The sequence below is a fragment of the Lycium barbarum genome, chromosome 1 (genome assembly GCF_019175385.1).
Source record: "Lycium barbarum isolate Lr01 chromosome 1, ASM1917538v2, whole genome shotgun sequence".
NCBI classification, from domain to species: Eukaryota; Viridiplantae; Streptophyta; class Magnoliopsida; order Solanales; family Solanaceae; genus Lycium; species Lycium barbarum.
Window position 1 is genome coordinate 22,820,715 of NC_083337.1, and position 11,952 is coordinate 22,832,666.

Below are 11,952 nucleotides of genomic sequence, written 5' to 3' on the forward strand. Positions count from 1 at the left end.
CTGCATTCTTTTATGAATGCAGAGTATCAAGTCGGATCTACTTCTCTGACTCGTGGTTGATCGACTCTTCAGCTTCCACTTGAGTTTTCCAGGGTGAGCATGGCATCCGCTGACCTCGAAGACTCTTCTGTTACTTATGTCTTGTTTTCCATTTAGAGACATGATTTGAGACGACTTATGTATTATTATTCAGACCTTCAGTATTCGGATTTAGATGTTCTTGTATGACCAGACCAGATACTGGGGTGGATTTCATTTACTTTCTCACTTGTTGTCATTATATTATATTGTGAGAGTTACGTTATTTTACTTTCTTCCGATATTTTCTATTATCGTGAATGTTGAGTTAAGGGTTCGCCTACCGAGGTGGGAAAGGTAGGTGCCCGCATGACCTAGCCTGAAATGGATCTTGACAAGTTGGTATCAGAGCCCTTGCTTACCCGATCTTTAATGCAAGAGCGTGTCAAGTAGAGTCTCGTGGATCAGTACGATTAGCTCCGTACTTATCTGCGGGAGGAGAGGGACATTTAGAAAATCTCACTTCTTTCTTTCCATCATGTTACGTCATTCAAATTGGTATCTGGAAAGACCAAATTGGTATCTGACTCTTATCCTTTCTCTCACAGATGGTGAGGACTCGAGCTACTATGGCCCGAGGTCAGGTACTAGAGCCTGCAGCTACGGCTGGTACCTAAAGGCGAGCGACAGCAATAGGGTACGGCAGAGCGAGAGGCTGTGGAGCTGCCCCAGCTAGGGGTAGAGCTCCAACGGCGGGCTAACGAAAAGATGTCTCCATCTCCCGAGCTCAAGTATTAGCCGGGCAGAGACCAGACCGTAGAGAATGGCGTGGCCCAGCACGGACACAGCCCGAGGTTACTTCTGACCTGGCCGTGCATGACACTATAACCAGGATCCTACTTCACCTTGATGCCCAGCAGGATGACGCCAGTGTTACTACTCCCGGCGGGGGTTCACAGACTAGGGTTGGGGCACAGTCCCCTGAGCAGGGACCCATGCGGGTAGCACATCCCGCTGCAGCTATGGCTCCTCGCATTGATACTATTCCCACCCCTGGGGAGGATATTAGGCCCATTGATGGCGCTGTTATGACTGCTGCAGATCAGGACCATGTGGGGATTTTCAAGAAGTTGGAGCCACCAAAGTTATCTGGTACTTTATCTGAGGATGCCTATGAGTTTATTCTTGATATGCATGAGTTGCTGCACCTTATGGGGGATAGTGGAGACCCACAGCGTTGATTATGTGTCCTACCAGTTTCACGGCGACACGAAGACCTGAGGGTTCTCTCCCTTTGACTTGGACTTAGTTCTACCCGGCCTTCCTTGAGAAGTATGTGCTTCCGTACTTAAGAGAGGCTCGTATGGAGCAGGTTTTACTCCTTAAGCAGAGGGGCATGTCCTTGGAGACTTATGTGACCCATTTCCTGTACTTGGCCCGATATTCTACTCTGTTGATCCCTACGGCAGCTGATAGGATCAGACTCTTTGTGGGAGGACTAGTGGGCTCTCTACAGATTCCTTGTCTATTGTTGGAGACTATAGGGGCTTCTTTCCAGTCCATTATTGAGCATGCTTCTATGGTTGAGGGAACCAAGGGCCGTACTTTTAGTGGTGGTGACAAGAGGCCACGTCAGACTGGCACTTTTAGGGGTTCTAGTACGAGGGGTGCTGGTTAGTTTTTTAGGCCACCTCAGCCCTATTCCGGTCATCCCTTGCATTCAGCATTACCGGCTTCCTCCAGTGAGCCGCCTTGATAGAGAGCTCCTGAGAGTTCGTTGTCTAAACCAGTGGACCGGGCTACTTCATCCGGGTCTTCAATTACCCCATTTCAGCATTCGACTCCTCTTACTTGTTTCTCTTGTGGAGAGGTTGGGCATATTGCCAGGACATATCCCCGGCCTAGGCGGGATTATCAGCCGCCGAGGACTCTTGTATCATCAGCGGCTAAAGACGGATTTCTTATAGAGGCGGTGCTCAGTCAGGCCGCGGTACCTCCAATGGTTCTAGAGGTAGGTCCCAGCCATCTAGAAGTGGTACTCAGAGCGCGAGAGGAGGATCCCAGACTAGGCGTGGTGGAGCCGTTGTTACTCATTTCCTAGTAGGCCCGAGGCAGAGGCCTCAGATGCTGTGATCTCCGGTACCATTTATGTCCGTCATAGTGTAGCATCTGTGTTATTTATCCTAGATCCACTTATTCATACATATCTTCATTTCATGTCGTTGGTTGGGATTTACTCTGTGATAGCATAGATAAACCTGTTTATGTGTCTACTCCAGTCGGAGATTTTATGGTTGTTGATCGAGTCTACCGGTCTTGTTTAGTCACTTTTATGGGGTATGACACCTGTGTAGATTTGATGATTCTGGATATGGTGGACTTTGATATTATATTGGTATGTCCTGGCTTTTTCCTTATCATGCGATCTTGGACTGTCATGCCAAGACAGTCACTTTAGCCATGCTGGGCATCCCTAAGCTTGAGTGGAGAGGTACTCCTAGTCCCTCTCCGAATAATATTATTTCCTTCCTTCGGGCGAAGAAGTTAGTAAGTAAGGGGTTTTTAACGTATTTGGCGTATGTTCATGATACGACTGTTGCATCTCTATCCCTTGAGTCTATTCCTATTGTGAGCGAGTTTGCAGAGTTATTTCCATCAGATTTGCTGGGTATGCCACCCGATCATGGCATTGATTTCTGTATCGACATGAACCCGGGTACTCATCCTATTTCCATTCCACCATATCGGATGGCACTTGTCGAGTTGAGAGAGTTTAAGGAACAATTATAGGATTTATTGAGCAAGGGGTTCATTCGACCGAGTGTCTCTCCTTGCGGTGCTCCAGTGTTATTTGTGAAGAAGAAAGATGGGACCATGCGAAGGTGCATTGATTACCGCTGGTTGAACAAGGTCTCTATCTGGAACATTGCCCTATGCCTCGTATTGATGATATATTTGATCAGCTTCAGGGTACTTTAGTGTTTTCTAAGACTTATTTGCATTCCGGCTATCACTAGTTGAAGATTAGGGCGGAGAATATTTCGAAAACAAAATTTCGGACGAGATATGGCCACTATGAGTTTCTAGTGATGTCTTTCGGGCTTACCAATGCCCCAGCTGCATTTATGACCTTGATGAATGGCATTTTTAAGTCGTTCCTTGATTCTTTTGTGTTTGTGTTTATTGATGACATCTTGGTGTATTCCAAGAGTAGAGTGGAGCATGAGATCCATCTCCGCACCGTCCTTGGGTTGTTGAAGAAACATAGCCTACTTGCGAAATTTTCTAAGTGTGAGTTCTGGTTGAAGTCTATGGCATTCTTGGGTTATGTGGTGTCCAAAGAGGGGATTGTTGTTGACCCACAGAAGATTGAGGCTGTGAGGGGTTGGGCGAGGCCCACTACTGTTATCGAGATTCATAGTTTTGTGGGTTTGGCCAGTTATTACAGTCGCTTTATGAAGGGTTTTGCTGCCATTGCTTCGTCCTTGACCAGATTGACTCAAAAGGATGTTCCTTACAATGGACAAATGATTGTGAGGAGAGATTTCAAAAGCTCAAGCTTCTTTTGACCACAGGCCAAATCTTAGCCTTACCTATGGAGGGCAAAGACTTCGCGGTCTATTGTGATACTTCCCGTATGGGTTTGGGTGCGGTGTTGATGCAGGAGGGTAGAGTGATAGCTTATGCTTCTCGTCAGTTGAAAGTTCACGAGAAGAATTACCCCACCCATGATTTGGAGTTGTTGGTCGTAGTCTTCGCCTTGAAGCTTTAGAGGCATTACTTGTACGGTGTCCATTGTGAGGTTTTTACCTATCACCGTAGCCTTCAGCATGTGTTTACCCAGAGAGATCTTAATTCCAGGCAGCGCCGATGGATGGAGCTCCTGAAAGACTATGACATCTCTATTCTGTATCATCCTGGTAAAGGCAATGTGGTGGCTGATGCCTTCCATAAGTAGCGCCGATGGATGGAGCTCCTGAAGGACTGTGATGAGTATAGGGAGTTTAGCTCGATTGATTGTTTCCGAGCGTCCGCTGGCCATGGAGGTTCAGACTCTGGCCAACAGTTTCGTCCATCTCGACATCTCAGCCCCGGGCAGGATTTTGGCTTGTATAGAGGTGAGATCATCGTTATTGGATCAGATCAAGGCTCATCAATTTGAGGATTCTCGGTTGAGCAAGATCCGAGATAGGGTGTCGAGAGGGGAGGTCAAGGAGGCCGTGATTGATTATGAGGGCATCCTCAGGATTAGAGGACGCGTATGCATTCCTCGTGTTGGTGATCTGATTCAGTTGATCTTATCTAAGGCCCATAGCTCTCGCTATTCCATTTATCCGGGAGCATCTAAGATGTAGCGTGACTTGAGGCAACACTATTTGTGGCATCGTATAAAGAGGGATATAGTTGATTTTGTGGCTAAGTATGGAAATTGTCAACTGGTAAAGTATGAGCAGCAACGACCCGGTGGGGTGTTTCAGAGGATGCCCATTTCCGAGTGGAAGTGGGAGAGAATTGCCATGGATTTTTCACGAGTCTTCCGAAGACCCTTGGAAAGTTTGATTCTATTTGGGTGATTGTGGATCAATTGACTAAGTCCGCTCACTTTGCTCCGGTTCAGGTTTCTTATACCGCAGAGAAGTTAGCCAAGATGTATATTCGGGATTTTGTGAAATTACATGGAATCCCTATTTCTGTTGTATCTGATCGGGGTACTATCTTCACTTCGTGATTCTGGAGAGCATTTCATGATGAGTTGGGTACCCAATTAGACTTTAGGGCAGCTTTCCATCCCCAGACCGATGGTCAGTCCGAGCGGACCATTCAGGTGCTCGAGGACATGTTGAGAGCGTGTGTTATTGACTTTGGTGGTCATTGGGATCAGCACTTGCCTTTAGTGGAGTTTGCATACAATAACAGTTATCATTCGAGTATTGGTATGGCGCCTTTTGAGGCCTTATATGGTAGGAGGTGTAGATCTCTGATTGGTTGGTTCGATGGGTTCGAGGCTCAACCTAGGAGCACAGATCTTTTGAGAGAGTCCCTTGATAGAGTGAGAGTTATTCAGGCCAGACTCGTGGCAGCTCAGAGCCAGCAGAAGATATATGCGGATCGGAAGGTTCGGGATTTGACGTTTGCTGTTGGTGATCAGGTTCTATTAAAGGTTTAACCCATGAAAGGTGTTATGAGGTTTGGTAAGAGGGGAAAGTTGAGCCCTAGATACATTAGCCCATTTGAGATCGTGGATTGTATAGGTGATATAGTATGAGTTAGCATTGCCGCCAAGCTTGGCGGGAGTTCACCCGATCATTCATGTTTCTATGCTAAAGAGATACCATGCCGACGGTACCTACATTGTCCGTTGGGATTCTATATTGCTTGATGAGAATTTGACTTACGAGGAGGATCCTATCGCGATCTTGGATAGGCATGTTCGAAAGTAGAGGTCCAAAGAGATTAGTTTTGTGAAAGTGCAATGGAAGCAACATCCTGTGGAAGTGGCTACTTCGGAGACTGAGTCTGATGTGCGTAGCCGATGTCCCCAGTTGTTCACTGATTCAGGTATTTTCCTACTTTCCTTCTTTTCTTTGCTCGAGGATGAGTAACGGTTCAATTGGTATCTGACGTAACGACCCGTTCGGTCGTTATAGTTCTTTTGGCACTTTCGCCCGCTCCCAAGCATTGATTAGCTCCCTTTTGACCCAAGGGGACCGTTGACACGCTTTTCGAGGTGTCTAGATTGGATTAAGGTAACTTTGGGAAAAATATAAACTTAAAGTGAAAAAGGGTTGACCCGAGGTTGACTTTTGGGTAAACGGACCTTTAATGAAATTTTGTTGATTCCGAGGGGTCCGGATGGTCGTTTAGAACCTGTATGTATATTTGATTCGGTTCCCAATGCTTTCAGACACATTCCAAGACTTAGATGGGAATTAAGGCATCGGTAGTTGACTCGGTCAACGAGACCTCCGTTAGGAAATCCAAGGCCGCAGGCGTGTTCGTAACGCGTTTTTATGTGGGACTAGGTATCTGGTATGTTAGCAGATGGCCTCGGGAGTTAGTCAAAAAATCGGATCGAAAAGGAAAACTTAGGCTAAGCGGCACAGCTGGAGTGGTAGCCCTGCCACTGCAGCAGTCCTAGCCATTTAGGCTTGACCGCTGATGCAGTCGGGTGGCCGCTGGGGCGGTCACGGTACCGCTATAGCGGGTGACGTGCAATTAAATCCATTAAATGAGTCTTAGACCCTCATTATTTCATATCTCGATATTGGAGCTTGGGAAAGCTGTTCTTGGAGATAAATTGAAGAAATTCTTGGTGGTAAAACTTTGTTTAATCCTTTACTCCTCTTTTATCACAATCATCTTAGATTTTTCCCTTCCTTTTTCAATTCCTTAGAAATGAAATTTCTAGGAGGGTTTTGGGAGACTTTTCCCTAAGATTATACTCGATAAATTGATAATGTTGATGTTAAAATGTGATGAATTTAAGCTTAGTAAGCCCATGTCTTCCACTTTTAACATTGAATTTCAAATTTGGAGAATTAGGTTCATATCCAATTTTGGGGTTTTTTACTTAAAATATGATTTGGGACAATTCTTGAGTTAAATCAACAATTAATGACTGGGTTATGATTACCTAAGATTCAATTTGGTATTTTACCCGCGAATTTTTCGTTTCACCTTTGTGGGCCCGTTTTCCCAATTTCTAGGGTTAAAATGGACTTAATTGATATCACAGTAATATTAGCATCATTCTCCATGATTTCTAATTTAGAATTCGATTATGCTTAGACTACTTTGGTTCTGAGCTTCAGAGGAAGGACAAGACAATAGAGTGACTTGTTGGCGTTGTGGTTCGACAGTCCAGGCAGGTTATTGCTTACCTCTAATGAGACTATGCATAGCGAATCACATGTTTAGAATATAATGTCAGAGACAACATGCGAACCTTCAGGTATGAAGTTGGGTTGGATATTGCCTTAGGTCGGGCCCTGATATGTGTTGGGAATAGCCACCCCGTTATGTGTGCTTATTGCTCTATTTTGGTGGTTGATGCTACGAGTAGTGGTAAATATCAGAATCTATATTACTATCTTTACTGAGATATGGTTGACATACCGTTGTTGGCATTTGTATTGTGATACATTGTTGACGTACCCGTTGCTAGTACTAGTACTATTGATATATTGTTGGCATACCCTTGATGGTATTGTGATATGATACATTGATGGTGTACCCCTTCGTGGTACTTGTGATATTGAACTTGATTGTTGATACTTGATGTACGCATTGCACTCATTCTCACACATGCATAATGCATGGCTGATACCCGGTGATGATCCGGTATCGTTGATTGAGTAAATTGATATTTGGTAAACTCCTTATTTAGTGATTGTAAAGGCCGATGTCCGAAGATCCATTCCGGAATCGTTCATTATATGAAACTGATGTTTGATAAACTTTTTTACTTGAGTGGTTATGAGAAGGCCGTTATTCGAGGTTCAATTCGAAAATCGTTGATAAGTGCATTGCATACATTCTCTCATATTCATGATGCATGGCCGATAGCCGGTAATTATCCGGTATCATTGATTGAGCGACTCTTTTACTTGAGTGATTGTGAGAGGCCGATGACCGACGATCTATTCCGGCATCGTTGTTGCATGGCCGATTCCGATGTTATTCCGAAATCGTTGTTAGTACATGGGCTCTGCGGGTCTCCCAGGGTGGTGTCGGTGAAACTCCCCCTGTGAGAAATTAGCTAGGGTCTCGTCTGTCTATTGGGTAAAGATACGGGACGGGTGGCACATAGACTTTGTGAGTCACACTGGGTTGTGCTACCGAGACGACGATATTTCCATCCGGAGTACATCTGTACACCTCATTTGGATGGTATTACATCTCATCCATTCTATTATTGCATTGCATTGCATTTGCTTGATTTCGATTCGTGGTGATTGATTGTGATGATTGGATTGGATATGTATATTTAGGACTTGGTGTACTTGGGTTTAGAGGCTTCACATAGGTGATGACATGGTTGTGATCTTATCATCTTATACTAGTTGGATTCCTTGCTATCTACTTATTTTATATATTGTGTTATCTATGCTTGGTCGGCCGATGATGCTTTCCAGTATTTTTGTTTGTACTGACCTGCACTTGCTGCATTCTTTTATGAATGCAGAATATCAGGTCGAATCTACTTCTCTGACTCATGGCTGATTGACCCTTCATATTCCACTTAAGTTTTCTAGGGTGAGCATGGAGTCCGCTGACCTTGAAGACTCTTCTGTTACTTATGCCTTGCTTTCCATTCAGAGCCATGATTCGAGATTACTTATGGATTATTATTCAGACCTTTAGTATTCGGATTTAGATTATCTTGTATGACTAGACTAGATACTAGGTTGGATTTCATTTACTTCCGGACTTTTTATCATTATATTATATTGTGAGACTTACGTTATTTTACTTTCTTCTGCTATTTTCTATTATCGTGAAAATAGCAAGTTAAGGGTTCTCCTATCGAGGTGGGAAAGGTAGGTGCCCGCATGACCTAGGCTGAAATGGGTCGTGACAAGCCACCCCTCAAGCCATTTTGGGAGTTCAAATTTGGATTTTCTTGGGAATGGTAATCTTCTTAACCTCTTCTAATCTCTTCTTTCACATAGCTAATTGTTCCTAAGGTCTTCAGCTAGAAGCAATGAAAATGGTTATCACTAATTCCTAAACTTAGAAGGTCAAATGGCTGGCATGTTCTTAATATGGATAATACTGGCTCAATCTCTCATGTTCATCACCCTAGAATGGTTACTAACTTAGATTCTCATCTTCTTCGTAAATTGTAAATGGGTTTCTTGCATGAATCTTGAAAATGGCTTTCTAAAGAATAAAGTTAAAAATGGTGACTTTACCTAGCTAGTAGCTTAAATGGTTGACTTTAATCATGAATGGAGGTTAATGAATCACCTAGATTTATTATGTTGGGAAAAGAGTTCTTTAGTAATGGAATCCTAAAGAATCTAGAAATATTCAACTCCCAATTTTCGCTATCAATCCGAATCTCTTATAAATGCACTAATATTGATTCCTATTTTTAGGGTCTCATGATTGTCTCAAGTTCCTTCGTGCGGATTACGACGTGATGAACAAGTTGAAGATCTACGGATGTTTGTGGCGCCGGCTCGGCCTCGAGGTAGGTTTTGACTCCGGTTATATTTACATATTCATGTATTAGATTGAACGGAGAATGCATGTGTAGGATTTTGGAGTTACGATGGATTCTTAGGATGGTACTGTTATGTGATTTGTGTGTTCGGGCTTGTGGCCTGTAGACTTCTTAGGTTCATGTGTTGATTTTCCTTGGTGGACCTTATGTGACTTAGAAGATTAGCTGTGCGATACTTAGTTTACTATGTCCCTTTGATGAGGAGTCCTTGTATGATGCACATAATTTATTCTATGCCATAAATAATGAATCTTAATTGGTATTGAAACAGATAAAATGTACCAAACATTTTGAATTGATTCTAGACTGGGTATTAGTGTTATCTGATAAATAGAAGGTGAAATTATCATGTATTAATGTTGATAGGCAGTAAAATAAGTGAGGTAATAATGTTACGTGACTTGTCCATGTTGATTATCGGAGACTATTGATAAATCTTGTCCATGATATTGTGCTAACTTACTTGTTGATGGTTGATACGAGGATAGTATTCTATATGGCTTATGTAGCCTTTCCATGATATTGTTGGTGTACCCATGCGTGGTACTTGTGGTATTGATCTAACTATTGACATTGAACTCATACAATGCATGCATTCTCATCCTTCATGATATATTGTTAATACATGATGATACTTGAGGAAACACTGTGATGAGTTTGGCTCGGTTTTGATGAGAGTGATGTGAGGTCCGATATTCGATGGTTGTCCCGAAATAGTGGTTTTGTGGCACCAATTTTTGAGGTTTATGCTGGAGCCGTGAGGTACATGGACTCTGCGGGTCCCCTCATGGGTTGTGCTGATGAAGATCCTCCGTGGACAAAGATTTGGAGTCTCGTTCGTCTGTTAGGAAAAGATCTGGAATCAGTGGTACATGGACTTCGCGAGTCCCCATGGGTTGTGCTACCGAGACACTGATACTTCCGTCCGGAGTACATGCGTATACAGCAATGCATTGCATTGCATATACATTTCATACATTACATTGCACTTAGATTCTGATATGATATTCTTGTATTATGTGGATTTGGATTAAGTATATCGAGACTTGGCATAATTGGGCTTAGATGCTATAACCATAGGCCATGATCTTGGGTTACCTTGTTAACTGTTCGTTGGTCCAGTTGTATGTGTTGGTTTCCTAAAATTATGGAAATAATGAATATCAGAATGACGAGTTGACTTCAAGGCTAAGATTGAATAGCGTAATGATACTTGATTTGTGATACTTGTGTGAAGTTGCTAAATGTATAGTAGGTTATGTGTGTTGTTGACCTAGTTTTACTTGTCATGCTTATTTGAGAATTCTTTTACTATATGTTCTTCTAACCATTATCAGCCTATGATTCTTACTCAGTACGTGTTGTTTGTACTAATACTACTCTTGCTACATCCTTTTTGGGGTGTAGAGTTTTTCAGGTTATTGATTGTCGAAAACATTCAGAAGATGCACGATGCTTATCTCAAAGGCCTCCATCCACTTCATTTCGGGATGGGGGTTGGGTCTTAGAGTTGTTAGCGTATTACAGTTCAACATTAGCTGCTCTTATACTAGTCTAGGCCAGGTCATGGGAATGAGTCATTATATTTATTTAATCATTGTAAATACTTCTGCTATTTTGTTTAAATGTGTAGGTTGACTTCTGTTATTCGATTATTATAATTCTTGACATTTATTTAATCTCATTCTTTACTTGTTAATGATTTGTGTTGGTTTGAGGGTTCGCCTACCGAGGTGGGAATGGTAGGTGCCCGCGCTATCCTAAATTGAGTTGTGACAGTATGATGAGCTTCGTACTTATCTGCGAGAGGCTATGGGACATTTAAAACATTTCACGTTCTTTCATTCATTCGTGCTACTTTATTCAAATTGGTATTTATCTTTCTCTAATTAGTATCTGATCCACTTCTATTCTCCTACAGATAGTGAGGACAGGACCGACCATCGCGAGAGACGAGGTTCCCGAGCTTGCTACAGGAGCAAGCACCAGAGGATTAGCACTGGTGAGAGGTCACGACTGAGCTAGAGGTTGTTGAGCTGCTCTAGCCATGGGTGGGCCCCCTGTGGTTGGACAGAGGCGAGCACATCCAGCTTCTCCAGAGCTTCAGCCCAATGGAGCACAAGCAGCCCTGGGAGGTGACGGGCCAGACCTGACTCGCCCCGGTGCTATGTCTAATTAGGCATTCCACGATATCATAGCTCGTGAGCTTCTTCATCTTAACGGCCCGCATGTCGTGGGGGTTGTCACTACTCCAGGTGGTTTTTGGACTCGAGTAGGGTACGGGCTCCCGAGCAGGGCTAGACTATAGGGATGCATCCTGCTGCTGCTATGGCCCCACGTCTAGGTGGTCTTTCATTCCCTAGAGGTACTCCCAGACCCATGGCAGTCCAAGTTTTGACCGTTGAGGATTAGGAGCTTGTTGGGAGGTACCTAACGATGGAGCCGCCCAAGTTCTTTGGCTTGTGTAGTGTGGACGGTTATGAGTTCATCATTGATATGCAGGAGAGGCTCTATAAGATGCGCATTATATAGTCTCATGGGATTGATTATGTGTCATTTCAGTTTCATGGCAACGTGAAGACTTGGTGGAGGACTTTTATTAAGAGAAGACCCATGGGTGCACCTCCATTTACTTGGACCCAGTTCCACTTGGCTTTCTTGGAGAAGTACGTGTCGCGTGCTTTGAGGGATGAGCATGGAGATGA